This window comes from Nyctibius grandis, chromosome 6 (assembly GCF_013368605.1).
Source record: "Nyctibius grandis isolate bNycGra1 chromosome 6, bNycGra1.pri, whole genome shotgun sequence".
In the NCBI taxonomy this organism is placed as follows: Eukaryota; Metazoa; Chordata; class Aves; order Nyctibiiformes; family Nyctibiidae; genus Nyctibius; species Nyctibius grandis.
In genome coordinates, this window is record NC_090663.1 from 7,248,133 (window position 1) to 7,265,671 (window position 17,539).

Sequence of the window (17,539 nt, forward strand, 5' to 3'; positions counted from 1 at the left end):
TTCATAGAAAGGCCTACATGACCTCACAAGCCTTTGACTTTCTTACTCAGACCTTAGCAGAGAAGAGCCTGTAGAATTTAGGTGATGGATGTTGTGATGCCTCAGAATATTACAAGAAATTCAAATGAATTCAAATGGAAAACACCACAAAATTCATAAGCATCTCAAGGAAGAGGGAGTGATGATCTGCTGCAATAAACAGATATTATTCCAACACTTTTTCAAGGTGACCCTTACACATATTGTTCAAAAAGCTGGGGTTGCTCTGTGCATGGCATCCTGCCAGAATAAAGCCATGTACTTGCTTTCATCACAAAACATTTTTCAGGGCATGTTCTTTGAGGTTAGTTACTGCTTACTTCTGTCTATCACGGATTGCCATGGCACTCCACATATATGTGTGGTCAGACTCTTCTTCATTAAATCTAAATCATTTGATTGAAATCAAGGCTCAAAAAAAGTAACAATTTTGCATTTTCCATGTTACGTAACACCATTAAAGGAAAAGGGTCTCTTATTACCCGTCTATTTTCAGAAACCTAACATGGATAGTTGGATATGGTTTGTGGAGAACAGGCATTTACTCAGACAACATTTATATATGGATTTTGCTTTAAGAACTCTGTTATTTGAAGAAAAGAGAAAGTATTTTTGTGATTAAGACATGGAACCAAGGACAGGGAAGCCAGGTGAAGTTCTGTCTGCTGTCAGTTTTCCATGCCACTCCAGGCAAATCACTTCACCCTGTTTCAGGTCTGAATCTCTAGGATGAAGACTATAGTGGTTCCTTGCTTCTCTCGAATGTGCGTATGCATATAAAAATGTATTAGAACTTTTGCTTAGATAAAGAAAACACTATTTTTTTATTTGTGGACGCCACAGTAAAATGCAGCTGTCTTGGCTGAGATGCTAAGCGTCTCTACAATGCAAATATAAATTACACTTGTCATCCATTAGCACTCCAATTTTTCATAAAGTGAGACTCATTTCACCAGCTAAAAGCTGGAAGTCTAATCTAAACTGGCCATCTAGACTCCGACCATACGCAACAGAGACAGGCACCGCCAGAGGGTAATTTTTCCCACTGACAGTAGACACCTGGCACTCCATTCCACTGCCAAAACATCAGCGTTTGTGTCACTCAAGATGCTCCTGCACTGCCCAGCTGGTCTCCAGCTGCCACCCCAGAAGGATGCAGGTCCCAGGGACATCCTTTGCCACCTCCACTAGTCCTGTGTGGCTGTCTCAGCACCCCACTGCTCTGCAAAAGCCCCTTCACTGAAGTAGCCAAATAATTCCACCAAGGTGGGATTCAGCTCACAGATTAAGACACCTAATTTAGGTGTGTAACATAGGTGTCTATGTGTGAAGCTCAGGCTTCCTTCACAGGCCTGGCAGAGGTGCCATTGGCACAGTCAAAGGAGAGCAGTAAGTGATGCAGCTTCCCTGGACCAGATGCCTACATCTGCCAGCTGAATAGCTCTGTAGAATCCTCCAGCTACATAGACCTTAGATCATCTAATGTTTTGGCTTCAGAAGACTTTTTGTCCCTTTTTGAACAGCAAAGAATTTACTTAAGAAATTAGTTTAATTTCTTTATTTAAGAATTTACAAGTAGTTATTGGCAAGCGAGCTTTTTTGCTCTATTAAACAATGCTCCAAAACAGAAAAATGACACAATCCCTAATGCGTAAAACTTTTAGCACAAAGAATGTACGGAGCAAGCAGATACTAATTACAGAATTCTAGCCACACCGCTGTTAGTTTTCAGTAAGAGAAAGAAACCCCCGAGTGCTAATTCCTTGTAACAGAAACATCTGTCTCACTGGTATTCAGGAATTAAATCCATGTTCCTCCTTCAAACTTGCACTTATTTGGTAACATGGCAACCTTAATGGAAAATAGCATTTATATGTCTGGCAATTTCGCTGCAGTGTTAATGGTAGTGAATGGGGTATGAAAAGGGGGGTGGGAGGGGCTGAAACAGAAGAAGAAGCATCTGATAAGTTTTAAGCAGCACGGTGTAAAAGGCAGCCTCCAAAACCATCTGCCAAAGTGTCAAGGTGATGGATTTTTAAATGTAAATAGAGGGTTTTTTTTAGACTCCATTTAGACAATAGTGCATGTGAGAGCAATACAGCAGGCACAAGAAATAGAGACAACTGAACCACATGGCACCCTCTGTCATCAGCCTTGCAGTCTGCTCATTTATTTATGTGCAAACAGGCTGAAGGCACCACCAGGTGATAGTCTGAGAGCACCCATCCTGCAGAGACCATCCTGGATGCAGCCCATTTTCACTGGATAGAATCATAGAATCATAGAATCATAGAATCATAGAATGGTTTGGGTTGGAAGGGACCTTAAAGATCATCTAGTTCCAACCCCCCTGCCACAGGCAGGGACACCTTTCCTCTAGACCAGGTTGCTCAAAGCCTCATCCAATATGGCCTTAAACACTGCCAGGGAGGGAGCACCCACAGTTTCTCTGGGCAACCTGTTCCAGTGTCTCACCACCCTCACAGGAAAGAATTTCTTCCTAATATCTAATCTAAAACTTCCCTCTTGCAGTTTAAAACCATTAACCCTCGTCCTGTCACTACATGCCCTTGTAAAAAGCCCCTCTCTTGCTTTCCTGTACCCCCTTCAGGTACTGGAAAGCTGCTAGAAGGTCTCCCTGGAGCCTTCTCTTCTCCAGGCTGAACAGCCCCAACTCTCTCAGCCTTTCTTCATAGCAGAGGTGCTCCAGCCCTCTGATCATCTTCTTGGCCCTCGTCTGGACTTGCTCCAACATCTCCATGTCCTTCTTATGTTGGGGGCCCCAGAGCTGAACTTAAGGATAGTCTTAGGATACTTTGATGGAAAAGGACCCCCTGGAATAGCACCGACAGAAACTCTCATAGAGAACGTAGCAGGGTTTTCTACATCTCCTTGAAGGAAATCTCTTTGCCTGCACATTTCTCCCACATCAACTTAAGGTCATATTTAGCATTCAAAGCAGTTTTTTTCTGAGTTCTGTGTTAAAGAAGGATGAAAGGCCAAAGCCTGCAAAGCAGGGTACAGCTGTTCCCACCCCTGTGTGATGACCTTGGACTTGTTCACTCTCTCACTTTTAGAGAAACACATATTTGCGTTCCTGTTCAGAAAGGTATTTAGCTGTGCCTCATTTCAGTAAGTGAGTAGGTGGGTGAACAAGGGTCTCAAATTACAGGTAAAGGTAATTTTACAGGTAAATTGCAGCAAAAGGTAATTGTAAAATGTTTCAGAGAGCAAAAAGAAAGCTTTCTATTTTGAAGTAATGCTCTAACCTGACTTCAGTCTTTCATCATATTATGGGGAAGAGCAGAACAAATTCTCATTCTCATATCACTTCCTTTGTGAGGAAAATCCCAACCTCCTCTTTGATATCTATTCAGTGGAAGAACTCACTAGATACCAGAAGTAGAGAAAGAAATATCTAAAAAAATCTTTTAGTAGTTGCACAAATGCAACTTGATCTTGGAGTGTGAACATGCAAGCGGTGTTTCAGCAGCAACGTTCATTGCATTTTGGGCATCTGACAAAATTCAGAATGAAAAAGCAGGAAAATGTCAACAAAATACCACAGTCCTTTCTGATAACCCAGGTTATTCACACTTCTCTCTTTCACCAGTGTGAACCATGTGAGACTTTTCTGACACCAGTTGTCTGTGTCCACTGTATTGTTGCTGACTTGTCGTCTTTAGTCATGTAGCAATAGCATCACACAGCTCAGGAAAGACATCAAAGCCTACTTAGGAAGCAGAGTAGAAAGACTGGGAGCTGCCTCAGAGCTCCAGCCTGCTGAGGTGACATTTCTAGGACACCTGAGCTAGTCTGAAGCCACCCCATGTGTATTTATGAGTTGTGACCAAAGCAGGGCCCTCGGTGTTTTCTTGTTATGGTCCAAATTTACTGTTCCTTCAGCTTCCCTATGACTGCTAAGACAAAGATAAATTCAGCAGCAGGGCTGTAGGACTGTCTCCTGGGCTGGGGATAGAAGGAGAAAAATGGTACCAGTACCATTGATTACAGCTCTTCCAGCAAATCCCCAGAAACTTAAAAGCATGATTTTCACCCACTCCAGAAACACGAATTCTTAAAGACCACTCCATAACTACTACAGGAGCTGGTTATTCAAAGACCAGCCTTGACTGAAATGAGACATGCCCTGCCCACCCCATTCCTGTGGATTTTTAATAACTCTGCCATTTTAGTTAACCGGGGCTACTTCTACCAGCCAAAACAAATCCCACATTCAAAAAGGTTTGTCTTGACTATCAGAGTGTTAACTTTTCCCCTTCTGGTAGATAAGTTGAAGTAGGAAAACAGACTGTGGCTTCTGCAAACCCTGGTTCCCACACAATGGGAATGCGATTACAGCCCTGCCGTGCCCCTAAGTGCAGAATAAAAAGCCTCTTTCTACTCTGTCTTACTGGGTAGGACATCATTACTCCATGAAACATAATAGCTCAACACTTACACCTGAAACACAATCTACTCCCTTCTCTCTTCATTCTCGCCGGAGCTACTACGGCTCCCTTGTTCCATTATGTAGGATATTACTTTCCCTGTCTGAGAGCAGGAGGGAAGACATCAGCTGTTATCTTTCAGCCGATAAAGATCTTCATTCACGCCTGACGGATTGCAATTTAAAAAAAAAACCCAAAACATCCTCCCTTGGGCTCTGTGAATGGCAGTGCAATAACATAGTGTTAATAGCTCCCAGTCTAGATAACACCATTACTTCTGACAGTAGGAAAGGGAGTTTGATAGTGGCTGAGATGTTTTGATCACCTGTCAGGGAAACATTATGTCTAAGTTTTGCTTCAGTAGAAATATGTTATTAGCATTTGCACCACGTTCCTTGCCTAGCTTAAGAGCTGGCACCATATACAAGCACAGGCTTTGGGCATAAATCCATATGATAATGATGAAGGGCTATACACCTTGAAATCCCATTATATTTGACAGTGATTCCCAAGAGATTTTTTTTCCCTCTTCTTTACCTATACCTTCTCCTGGAAAACCTTTTGCACCTCAGGCACACTACTGTGTCTCCTATTTTCCCCTCGTGTTGTTAGGAGTTAAGAGCATTTGCTTAAGAGGGTCTCTGCACCTTGTTAGATCTTACCCCCTAATTGACCACCTTATTTGAGGAGGAACTAAAATCAGAGCACCTATGGTAAAAATTCAGTCTCCAAATCTCTATTTTAGGACTATCAATATTTTACAAGTTATAAATTTTTTGCATTCTATGATTCAATGATTCTGAGCTATAATAACTTGAATTTTCTGTAATATGTGGCAGTAGGGGATCTAAGGCATTCTTCCATCCTCCTCATCCCTGAACTCACTATTTAGCTGTATGCTTCCCAACAAGAAAAGTGCTCTTAGGTTCTGGGAAGCTGTGGGAATTGTGGATTTTGATAGATATTCCCATTAAAATCACCTAAGAAGTGATAAAGTCAACTGTTTTTGTGGAAAAGTCATCCTGGAAAAATATTTTGTATATTGTGGTCTAGATTTCTGTATGCTTTATCAGCTCCAAATAAAACACAAAGTTTATCTCATATAACCAGCTAATTTGAAGAACCAGATGGGGCTTTGGAGTGACCTACAACCACCACCGGAAGGCCCAAAACCAGACATCCTCCTGACCACCACCCTTTTAGCAGCACTTTATAAATACTCAGCGTTAAAGCATCGCTTCCAAGCACAACCATTAGTGTCAAAAGAGTTTGGCTATAACTTCACCAGGAGAAGGGGGAGCATCATATCTTCTGTGAGTGATCCCCATTTGCACACAGAAGAAAAGAGCTGCATCCACAAAGATTTGTCCAGCTGTAGGTGAGCCGAAAGGCATGCACGGGTATTTCTGAGCCACAGGAAGACAAGCTGAGCCTTCTTGGTAAACCTGTAGTACATTTGGAAGCCGCAGTAATACCAGACAGCACTCCCACTTGCTTGCTAAGAGGTACGGCTGAGCGCTAGCTCAACCTCACCATTTCTGTCACCCAGGTTGATGCTTAGTGCTGAGCAGACCCTTTGCTGAGGGTGCGTTGGATGTCACCATCAGGGCTGTCTGGGTGACACTGCCGGCAAAGCATCCTCACGTGCTCCAGCTCTGATGCTGGTGGACACAGGGCAAGTCCACCTCTCCTGCCAGAGCAACGTGGGTGAAAGCATCCTGAGGGTTGGGGCGTGCTGTCGCCTCAGCACCCAGCAAAGTTGCATGAAGGCTGCAGCAGTCAGGGCAGTGCTACTCCACTGTCCATCCTTGAGATGAGTTTTAAAAGCAAGCAAACTAAAACAGATGATCTGCCCAAAACCAGAAGGGTGGAACAGACTGATATTCAAGTTGAGGGCTGAGCTTTGCTTGTTTTACCCATGGTGGACATATTTGTGCATATATATATGCAAGCCAGCACAGACGTGCATGCTTACGTGTATCTTCTCATGCTTTGTGGACACTGTCTTGCACAAAGATGAACCATAAATCAGGGCTGACATAGGACATGCAGCTGCCTCGGAAACACCAACCTGTACAGTTTAGTGCTCCTCTACCCACGAGAGGGAGCTGACAATCCTCCAGCTGAGTTTGACAGCCACAAGGCTGCTAACAAGGTGTTGAGTCTGACATACTTTTTTCCCACTTTAGACATGTCTGACACATGTTTTTCATAAAGCTAGAGAAGAGTAGACGATGTGAGGCAGGTAAAAGCAAACCAGTAAGGAAAGAAATTATGTCTGAACTTTTACACATGGCCTGGCGTTTGACAATAAGCTTCTTTTTTCTTTGTTAAGAAAATGGTTGATTTTTTTTTGCCCAGTTGCTTGAGTTGCTAAAAGGCTCTGGCTTTGTGTGGTGACTCCAGATCAAAGCCTTGCATTAGGTGCAACCCAGAGTCTGTGCTGAAGGTGTCTGATGACAGTTATCGTCATGTGGCTATTTGTGCTTGAGTCAGACTCCAAGTTACAGCACAATTTGTAGCAGGTAACACATAAACTGTGCTGCAGCTCCTGTTGCCATATGGAAATCTCAGCAGAAACAGCCATGAAAACCACAGACTTTTACTGAAGCCTGGAAGCCCATGTGTCTATTAATGAGGAGGGAGTCAGATAAAACTCAACCCATGGCTCACCAGGTCGTTCAGGAGCAAGGCAACAGTTGGCTGGGCTGCTCTGGCCCCATCTCTGAAAGTGCACTTAAAGGCAAGGATAAACTTAGGCTGAAATACAAGCAACAGGTAAATGGCCACTGCTTCCCATCCCTGGGCTGAATCAACGTCTTTCCAATACGTTTGCAGGGCTGTGCATCACTCTGGGACTCCTCTAAGTCATGATACTGCAGTGCAGTTTGCTCTAGGTTGCTGCTTAATGAGAAAAATGTGAAGCTGGTAATGTTCACACCGGTCCTGCAAAGCGTGCAGAGGTCCTCCTACCCACCGGACCATCTCCTGCAGACAAGGTGCATTGCCTTGCTCCCCTTACCCACTTGGTTCCCGAATGATTATGTTCTTCACACCAGCTTTCAGTCCAGGGAACAGGACTGCACTGTGCTCCCCATCCACATTAAGCAGATGATGAAAGGACCAAGTAAACTCTGCCTGAAGAGTGGCGTGTGGTAACCTCTGTCCATGTGGAAATGCAACTGCAAGCACAGGGTCAGGAAACCATGTCCTGGGGCTAGGAACTGGGAGTGAAAAATGCTTTGGAAAACACTGAAGAGTTCTGAAAATGGCTCGAGGAGTGGCAGCGCAGCAGGAGTGGGGTGGAAACATCCCACAGATGGAAGATTTCTGCTCTTGGAGACTAAGCCTGGCACTTTTTGTAGTTACACAAACCCTTGCACAAGGCTGGTTGCCCCCTTTCCATTCCACAGCATTTTGGCCACCGGGACCTGGAAAAGGCTTGTGCTGCGTTTCTTTTGCGAGCAAAATTCTCAGAGCTACTGGGGCTGAGAGAGGTAACCAGGATCAGCCTTTAAATGAAAAATGTACTCAATTTTAAGATGAGAAGGGCATCTGGTGATATTTTTGTATATAAAGATACAATCTCACCAGTTCTGCGTATAGACATCAATCAAAAGAGAACACCACAAAATAAAAATGTAATGTTTATAAGACTTGACAAGTGATAGAACACAATAAAGCATATTTCCATTGTATATGCTCCCTTGACCTGTCATGAATCATTGCAACAGCAAAGGTATTGTAGCTGTGGCAGCAGCATAGCAGATTGCCATTTAAATTCCCCAGCAGACAAATAACTCTGTGATTTAGCGCTCTCCTAGCAGCCGACCACTGTAAATAACACCTAAAATGCTCAGGAACTCCCATGATGTCTCTCTTAGGCTTTATACCAGAGCTCACTGAAGTCAGGAGAGTTTCCTCATTGGTTCAAACAGGCTTTAGTTCAGGTCATTAAAACAAATACTCATCACAGTAAATCTACTGGTATCAGTGGGAGTGTTTTGGGGTAAATCTGCTATAACAAAAACTGGTATCTGAGCCCTTGTGTACCCTGTGCTTTGTGAGGGAACAGGAGACTGCAGCCAAACTAGTGTAAGATATGTTTTATTTTCAAAGCCATAACTGAGCCTAATTTTAATGGTGTTTTCTGATGCATTTTTTGCAATTGCTAAGACTATTACATTTCGGGCGAGGCAGCCAGCTGGAAATCCAGTGAGAGCAGTAGGCAGAAATTAGTTCCCCTGTTCACAATCCATCAGCTGGGCATTTTCAGCTCAAGGGCACTGGTCCCGTCTCTTCCTTCCTCACTTATTTGGGAAGACGAATAAATAGTTGCTGCCCAGAGGAGAAAGCTCACAGGCTACAGAGACAAAAATGGTCCCCACGAGGGTCCTCATGGTCAAAGCCAGTCTACTGCAGACTGAATTATGAAATGTAATCTGAAAACTGTCTTTATCCCTGAGGCAATAAGACTTTGTTTCATGAAAAGAAATTGTGTTTTCACCATGAAAGCTAGTTATAGATGGGAGTGAATTCACACAAATGGGCTTATTCAGAGAAATACTTGCTCACAGTAAGGTGTATTTTCTACTTTCAGCCAGGCATAGCAATGGGAAAGCAGAGCCAAGGCACTCTGAATTGTCTTGCAGACAGTTGTGACTCTGTTGAGGAGTTTATATTAAACAAATTCTGGTAAAGTTAAGGAATTTACTGTATTTAACAAAGGTCTTTTGCCTGTTCCCTCACTATTTAATGATTTCTGGGTATTACTGCTCATTTTTCAATTGTAAAATGTCTGTATCACGTAATTAGCTTACCTAAATACTTCTCAGGATTTTTGCTGAGTGTTCATTTTGTGCTTGCTCTTCAGCGTGTCTGCTGGGACCTCTCACAGTGATTTCAAATGTATTCCTATTGATTTAACTACTCCTCCAAGTGTTTACTCAACAAGATAACAACTATCTTGCCAAAAAATTCTCCGAGCAACATTTAAACTCAACCCATCAGGGAAACAAAAAACAGTGCTCATTAAAAAGTCTTCGCAGATTCCACCCTCTCACCTGTGCCCCCCAGCACCTCCGTATACACCCTTTGCTGTCTTGAGAATGTCAGAAATACAGAACTGTTTGCACATCCCCACTAATAGCACATTTCTCTACCACACCTGCCTACAAAGCTAAATTACAGGCATTTCTATAACAAATTTTGTAGGGATTTTTTGCTATCAAGCTTCTTCCTTGGAGGTTGAACAGAAAGAATAAAATAACTGAATTTAGGCAGAGCATCCTGAAAAGGGGTAACCTGTATTAGCCCACAGATCAAGCTGAAATTTTAGAATGACTTATGCAGTTCTCATTCTGACAAGATCCTAGATGGTTTTCCCAAAAACCAAACAAGCCAGTTTCTATATGGAGTTTAATGAACGTTTCAGCTGGAGGGGAGCCATCTCCATTGAGCTAAGAGTGCTGCATCCATATTCGTACAGTAAATTTGAAAATAAACTCCTTCACAACTGGAAAATTGTTCCTTGTCTCTCTCTGTTACCAGCATAGTTTGTCACCACTTGCATAACAAGTTTTCAGGATGAATCATGGACAAACTATACAGGGTCTCTTAAATATCACATTTCCTCCCAAGAACACAGTAAAATTTAATTGTTGTTTTTATGAATAGACCAACAGAGAGTTTATATCCACAAAATGCTCAATATAGCACAAAGACACTGAAAAACAAGATTTTACCAATTATGATAAAATTCTATATAATCAGCAGTTGTGGTTTAAAATCAACACTACAAAAATCAGAGTATGTTCTCTTGGTTGTTTCAGCAAGTCAAGCCCAAATCCAAAGGCCTTCTGGAGTCAATGGAAAAGGTTGCATCTTCAGAAGTATGTGGAGAGTTGAAAGCCATCAAGCAGACACAGTAGCCCATTAAGTGCTCTTCCCTGGCACCAGCTGTTCAAGAAGTAACAACTATGCATTATAGCTGATACGAAGTATAATGGCTTGAACTGACTTCCACAGCTTCCAGCCATGGACCAAAGCATGGAGATAAAGGCACTTACTGTCAAGCAGTGTGATATCAAGATGGTTCACCTCAGGCAGGGGGGCAACTTGAACTCATAGTCCTTGGCAAGAGCCCTCAACACTGTGGTTTCAAGGGACATTCTGTGCTTTAAAGAGAAGTAGACTGGCCTCTCTCCCTTTCTGTAAACTTTGGCTCTCTTTCATTAGTATTTTGGTTTGGAGCAGTCGTGCAGTTCTGAAGCAACCCCCCATCACTTCCTTTACCACAGAGTTCACAGAGATTACTCAGCCGACAGAGTGGTCTTAGTGCACCACATTCCTTTTGTGGGAGAAAAAAACAAAAAGCTCTTCTGTAGCACACCCCAGATGTTCTCCTACAGGGACATAGGAGTCCCAAACTACATGCTTCAGACATTTCTTCAATCCACATGCCTGATGGGGCCTTCCTGTGCAGAAGACCAGACTACACATAAATGGAAATAACTCCACTGAACCACATCATACGTGGATGTAAGGACCTCAGCAGCAACCTCTTGGAGATGCCCATTCAATCCTTTTCTGCCAAGTTGCTTGATATTGTAGAAACTGCCTTGTAGATGCTCAGTTAAAGAGTTTTGTCCCTTTACAGAGGGACAGAGTTACAGAAACTAGTGTGAGCAAGGCTTAAGGTCTGTCTCTGTCCTTAGCACTTCCTTCTGTTAGAGGTTTTACTTCAATTATATCTCTGGCTCCTGTGAATCCAGTTTTCAGGTGCTTACAGGTCCATGTGCATCAGCTAGGCCAGGAGTCCGACTGAGTTCATAGCTGAACACAGTGGTGGCACAGGGTGGCCAGACACTTTAATTGCATGCATCCAGGTGACAGATACTGGTGATTAGCTGGTTACTTCCCAGGGCACTAGTGGTTTCAGCCTCAGCATCAGCATTAGAAAATCTAGCTGGTGGGAGCAGGCTGGATCTGGGACAGTACAGTGGGAAAGGAACTTTAAAAGCAAATTTTCCTGAGGAGAAGGATTAGCCTAGGACTTAGGTGACGATATTTGAATTAGCTTTTCTCTTTAACAAATAACCCTTAAAGGGAATGCTTTTTGGCTCTATACTGAACACTCAGTTGGCTTTGACTACAAGGGATCCCATCAAATCCCAGTCTATTTGCACTCTTTTCTGATGGTGTACAATCTTCTTGTCTTTTTGTATGCTGGCTGTATAACGCATGCGTTGCCTTTGAAACTTCATAACTTGTTGTGTAACTTCTTTTTCTTTTTATCCTGACCTAGTTTGCTTTTAAAACCAGCTGTGTCTTTTCACCTGAGGTGAGGCTTTGCAGCTAGCCTACATTATGTAAACATGTATTGTAACATCCCCAAACCTGCAGTTAGTCAACAAAAGATCAAACAGACCAACACACTTTCATGGTAGCCTTCAAAGTCATTCAGACTTTCTCAGAGAAAGCTGCCAGCCTGCATTTTTTTTTTGTCCAGTGGAAAAGATAAGACTATTTGTCTTTCTTTCACAGTTACAAATAAATAAGGAAAAGAAGGACAGTAGTTTTAAATGATACCTCAATCAAATCTGTTCATCTTGGAGTTTATATTTCAAGCCTTTACCTGCATTCCAGAGTGAAGTCAAATGTCAAACTTTCCCCCTTTATCTTCTCTCCTTGACTCAAGAGAAGATCTATATCTTTACAGAGTGAAACAAATGTTTTCCTTAAAATGTTTCAATAGGCCTTGATTTTGCAAAACAAGCCACTTCTCTGGCAGGTGCTTTGATTTCAGAGAATTAAAGTAATTGCCACAAAGAGGCTGACAAACCTCACAGCTGCTGGAGTAAAAGGAGAAGGAGCCACATGGATGTACACAGCATGTCTGGGCAAGAGAAGAGGTGGACAGGGAGGGTTTTTTTGGTATTGTCTTCTTTAATATACTTTCTTTTCTTACTATTCAATCCATTTTGGTCCTAAGTGTACATCAAGATATCATCATCTTTCTCCTCTTCTCTAAATTGACTTTACCAACTGAACCAATTGTGGATGTCCAGAGAACAAAAAGCACAGTCAGAGATGTAAAAAACAAGACTGTTGACGAAAGAGTGCAGAAATAGGGTTTGTTTAGTCTTCACACAAGAAGACTGAAATGAAGCAGCATAGACTTACAAAGTAGCTGCAGAGGAGAAAGTGACAAACAGTTTCATCGTGTTCACTGATGATAGGATGAGGACTAATTGGTTTCAATAGCACTAAGAGAACTTCAGGTTGGCTATCAAGGGAGACTTTCTTCTGATGTGATTAATTTTGTGCTAGCAAATCTTGTCCAAGAATCTGTGAAACCTCCGCCATTGGAGGGTCTCATAAACAGCTGAGGCAGGAATGATTTAAGTGTCCATGAGAACAACTGATCCTGCCTTAGAGGAATGGGCTGTAGGAAAAAATACTTTGAAATCTCTTCCAACATTATCTCCCAAGACCCGCCTTTATTTTCTCAAAAAGCCTTGGATTAAGACAGCACTCAGAGCTCAGAATTGATTCAAAGTTTGGAGTTGTTCATCCCTTAGCTGAGATTTTAGTCTGCACTGCTTTCTCCCTTCTCATCTACCTTTTCAGCTCACGCAGAGTAAAGTAGAGTGAAAATTCAAATCCAAGCAAGCTACCAGCACTGGGAACACCCTCAGCCAGCACAGCCCTCACAGGCAGCCATCCCTTACTGTTAATAAGATGTTTCTTGCAGAGTTTTTTCACCTGCTACTATCGGATCCCCTCTATGTTTAATCTGAATTCTGCCCCTCTCTCTTCCCTGTTCAAGTTGTACCTCCTCAGGGAGAAGAACTGAGCACCCCAATGTGTGTGTACAACAGCTAACCCATTTTGGATGCTAGGCTCAGAAATGACATCATGGACAGAAGTTATTAAACAGATGTTGGCTTGTGCACTAGTGAGGAATAATTCCGTGTGTTGCAAGAAGCCACAGGGCCACTAAGCATCTGCATTTCCCCACACGCTTCTGCTTTTTCCACACAGAAATTTTGTCTGCGTAGATTTTGAGGACTTTAATGTGCTTCTCCAGAATTTCCAGCCATCTAATAGCTTGAACAGGGATGGAGGCCCAGTCATAGCTATTGCTCTGGAGAACAAGGGCAAAGCTCGCGGGGAAGGGGAGACAGGTTGCTCAGGTACTGCCCTGTACTATTAGACTTGCTCCTCTTCCTTTCTGCTCATCTACGTAACCAAGCCTAGAGCAGAAAGGACAGGCTGTCTCTTGCCTGTTTTGCATCTCCTTGCAGGTAAGGAAATTATCTCATTGTTCTTAAAACTGGATCACTATTTACATGCATGCAGAGAGTACGTATTCTTGGGGAATACATACAAAGACACATTTTTCTCCCTGCAATTGTGAGTACAGCTAACAGAAGAGAATGCCAAACACAGAGAAATAAGTTTCCACTGCTACAGTGCAGCCAGGAAAAGGTTAGAAAAATATTTTGATGCCTATGAAATCATCTGAAAAAAGCATTTCATTAATGTAAAGGGCTTTTCTTTCCCTTCCTGTTTAACACTTTTGAATACATTTTTAACCGGATTTTCTCTGAGCTCATATTTAAGTTACTTGCTTCTCTATAGAGAACTTCACTAGTGCTAAACCTGGGCCACTCCTGTGTTCCTGGATGTGAAGGTGCTCAGAAATCACACAACAAAGCCTAGTGCCAGCCTCATGGAGAGGAAGGAGGAATTAATCGTTTATATGTGTGTAATTGTGGGTTCTGGGTGTCATTCTAGAATTCTGCAGTAAATTCTACTGGAGATTATTTTGTATTCCTACATTTCCATTTCAAAATCATGTCACGGCTCCCACACTGTACTCGCCTTCCCCGAGAGTGTTCCTCATAGCAGGAATGTGCAGAACCATCCTTTGCAGATGCATTTTTTCCAACCGTCCTGCAGAAAATATTCTTGCAATGCTCCATTATATATAAAATATGTGAAGTATTCAATCTAAACATTTAGGAAGGCCGGCTGTAGTCAGACTGTACAGAGATACTAGCCAGTGTGAACCTGAAGGGTTTTCAAAGAACAGTATTGGCTTCGTGTCCTTGCGTAGGTGGCTAGGTCAGTTCCAAACCTGCAGGAACTGCAGGGGTTGTACCTTTGGAGGGCAATCCAAAGGACCATTTAGAGTTGTCATTTTCTCTAATCTCCAAGATCTTAACCCATTAACAAGGAAACTACCCAGCTGCTATTTTTTTCTTCTCTCCCTGTCTTTGATATATGCATTTGGACACTCGTACTGGTACCATTCCCTTCCAAATTTACCACCATCCTCTCCTTCCACTCCTTTCTTCATTGTCCAGTTTGCTGCTCCCTTCACCTTCTCATGTCTCTCTTCTCTGTTCCTTCTGCATCTAAAACATCTGCCAGTGTCTCTGTTTACATCTCAACCTTGTTCAAGTCTCTTTTAACAAGTTATTCCTTTCAAAATGCCCACAAAGAGAAACTAATAATGGGCCAAAAGATCACCACAAAGTCATTCACCTCTTTGACGCTGTCGTGCATCCTGTCTCCTCTGTGTTCAGTCCTTCGCTGTGGGCTCCCTTTCCTGTGGGCTGCCTTTCCCCTCTCTCAGTCCTGCCTAGTGCCAAGAAACTTCATAAATGATTAAGGGATGCAATTTGGTTTGGAGAATGCAACACTGACTTTGCTCAGCTTTCAGTCCTGCCATTAAGCTGCTAAATGACCTTGAATCACTTTTTTAACCTCATCTGTCCCAATCTGTCTCATCCTGTGACTTTTTTCAACAAAACATGTAAGCTCCTGGGATCTTGCTATATCTGTTAAAGCCTCTTGAACAAAAGGGCCCTATTTTTCCATTGGTTGGCTCAGCTGGGACTTATACCCTGTAACCACAGACATTTAGACCGTGAATATCTACATCTGAGCTATTTGCTTAAGTTTCCTAGACAGTCAGAGGGGAACAATAGGGGAACAGTTTTAGACTGAGATTCACCTAAGTAAATGCAGGCTTAACCTTTGGAATGAAACGAATTGCTCTGTCAGAAAGTTGCATGTTGAAAATAGTCCCCCAAATATTAACCAATTGCTATTTACTGGTGAATTTAGATGAAATATCCAAATTACTTTTAGCCAGATAGATTGTATTTTTTAATAAATAAACTATTCAATTAAAAAAATAATCACCCAGCTCTCTTGGGAAATACTAAATATATGAAAGGTGATTATTTCAATGTCTTTTTTAGAAGTTTCTTCGTAAACAGATTCTTGAACTTCTGCTTCACAAAGAAGTTTTATTACATTTCGTGCTATTGAAGAGCTATAACTGTGCACAATGTATGTAGACACACAGGTACCAGAAACATATATCAGCACACCGGACCCACCTCAGAGATCCCATGTCGGTTTTATGTAAGCAGAAAGAACGAGTTCCTTAATATCTCGAGAACAACACCAGTACCTAAACATAAGCGTAACACCATGAAAATAAGATGTGACAAAGATGCTTTTCCTGCCTTAAATGAGAACACAAAAATTCTATGAAATGGCATCTGCTGAAGAGCTCATGAGAAGGAATATTCTGTTTTCCTACCCAAAGGAAGAAGTTTTGAGAAGAACAGACCTTTTGCAAGGAATCTAGATGGAAAGGTCATGTCACTCACCAAATATGCAGAAATGGAAGAGATGAATAACTGACTAGCATGAACATTACACCTATCACTGCTAATCAACATCACCTCATACAGCTGAAATGGCAGTAGAATATTGAAGTCTCTTTGAATAAGACTAAATAACGGAATGAACTTTTGAAAAAAACAAGTCAAAGTTTTGCCAAAACCTATTACATGCACTCTACAAAGGGGTGCCTGTGAGTAACGGAGGGAAACAATAATAATAAACTGGAGGAATAGCTTTCATAGGATAATAAATGAATTGCAAATAGCACACATGTCAAACACACTAATTCTAAAACAGAAAACTGTTCCAAAACAGAAATAAAATGAGATTGTGACTGGGACAAATAGCCTCTTCATCCTTAGAAAAGGAGAGGCGTTTTCCTGAGTAAAGGATTAATTTATATAAAAAAAGAAATCTTTGGAGTTCAGGTGCCATTTTATGTGCCAAAGTAAAAAATATATATATATACCCATTTAAGTACCCCAAAATCCCAAGCACCTAGAGAGATACTACGCTGAGTATGGGGCCTGTAATGCCCAGTCAAGGAGACATTTTAGAGCCCACCTGAAACTGGATTAGGCACAACTAGGAGAACAGATCTAGCCCTAGAAAAAAACCTTCTGCAAGGTAGAAAATTCAAGGAATTTGTTCAGTTATTAGTCATAGTTATTGAAAATGCCTGTGCCAGCTGTATGAGGCTGGAGAACTCATCGTGGACAATGGAGATGGACGCAGATCCTGTGAAGGAGACACAGGAGTTAGTACCTTCCTGTGAGTCTCTTCCTCCCTGAGCTCCTCAGGAAGGGCTCATAAAATGTGGAGGCTTAATTATTTCAGCTCGTGTGTGTTTGATACTCCAGAGAAATATCATAGTGCCTTGTAATTCTGAAAACTGGAAGCTGCTCAGCCAAAACCTTCGTTAGTTTGAAGCCAAGAAATCCACCTCTGTATACAGCAGCTGGAGATGTAAAGAAGAGGAGATATAACTAATCAACTGGAAGGAAAGCTTCATCAGTCCCCATATCCCTCCGATCCCATGCCACTGCACTGACCTGTAGATCATTGCTAAGGAAAGAGAGGATTGTCTGTTTTTAATAACTCTGCTGAGACCACTGCAGTACAACTATGTAATGCGAACACCTGGTATCCGAGGACAGAATGGAGGCTAATCATCTCATTTTGAATGGGCCACCAGCCCAAATACTATTTCCATTTATTATCAGGCTGGACTGGACTTTAGCTGGGCTTGGGAAAGAAAATTGTATCTTTCAACAAGCCCCTTGAGCCATCCTGTTCAAGAAAGAAACAGCACTGAGACATCACAGTAAGGTAATGGAAAA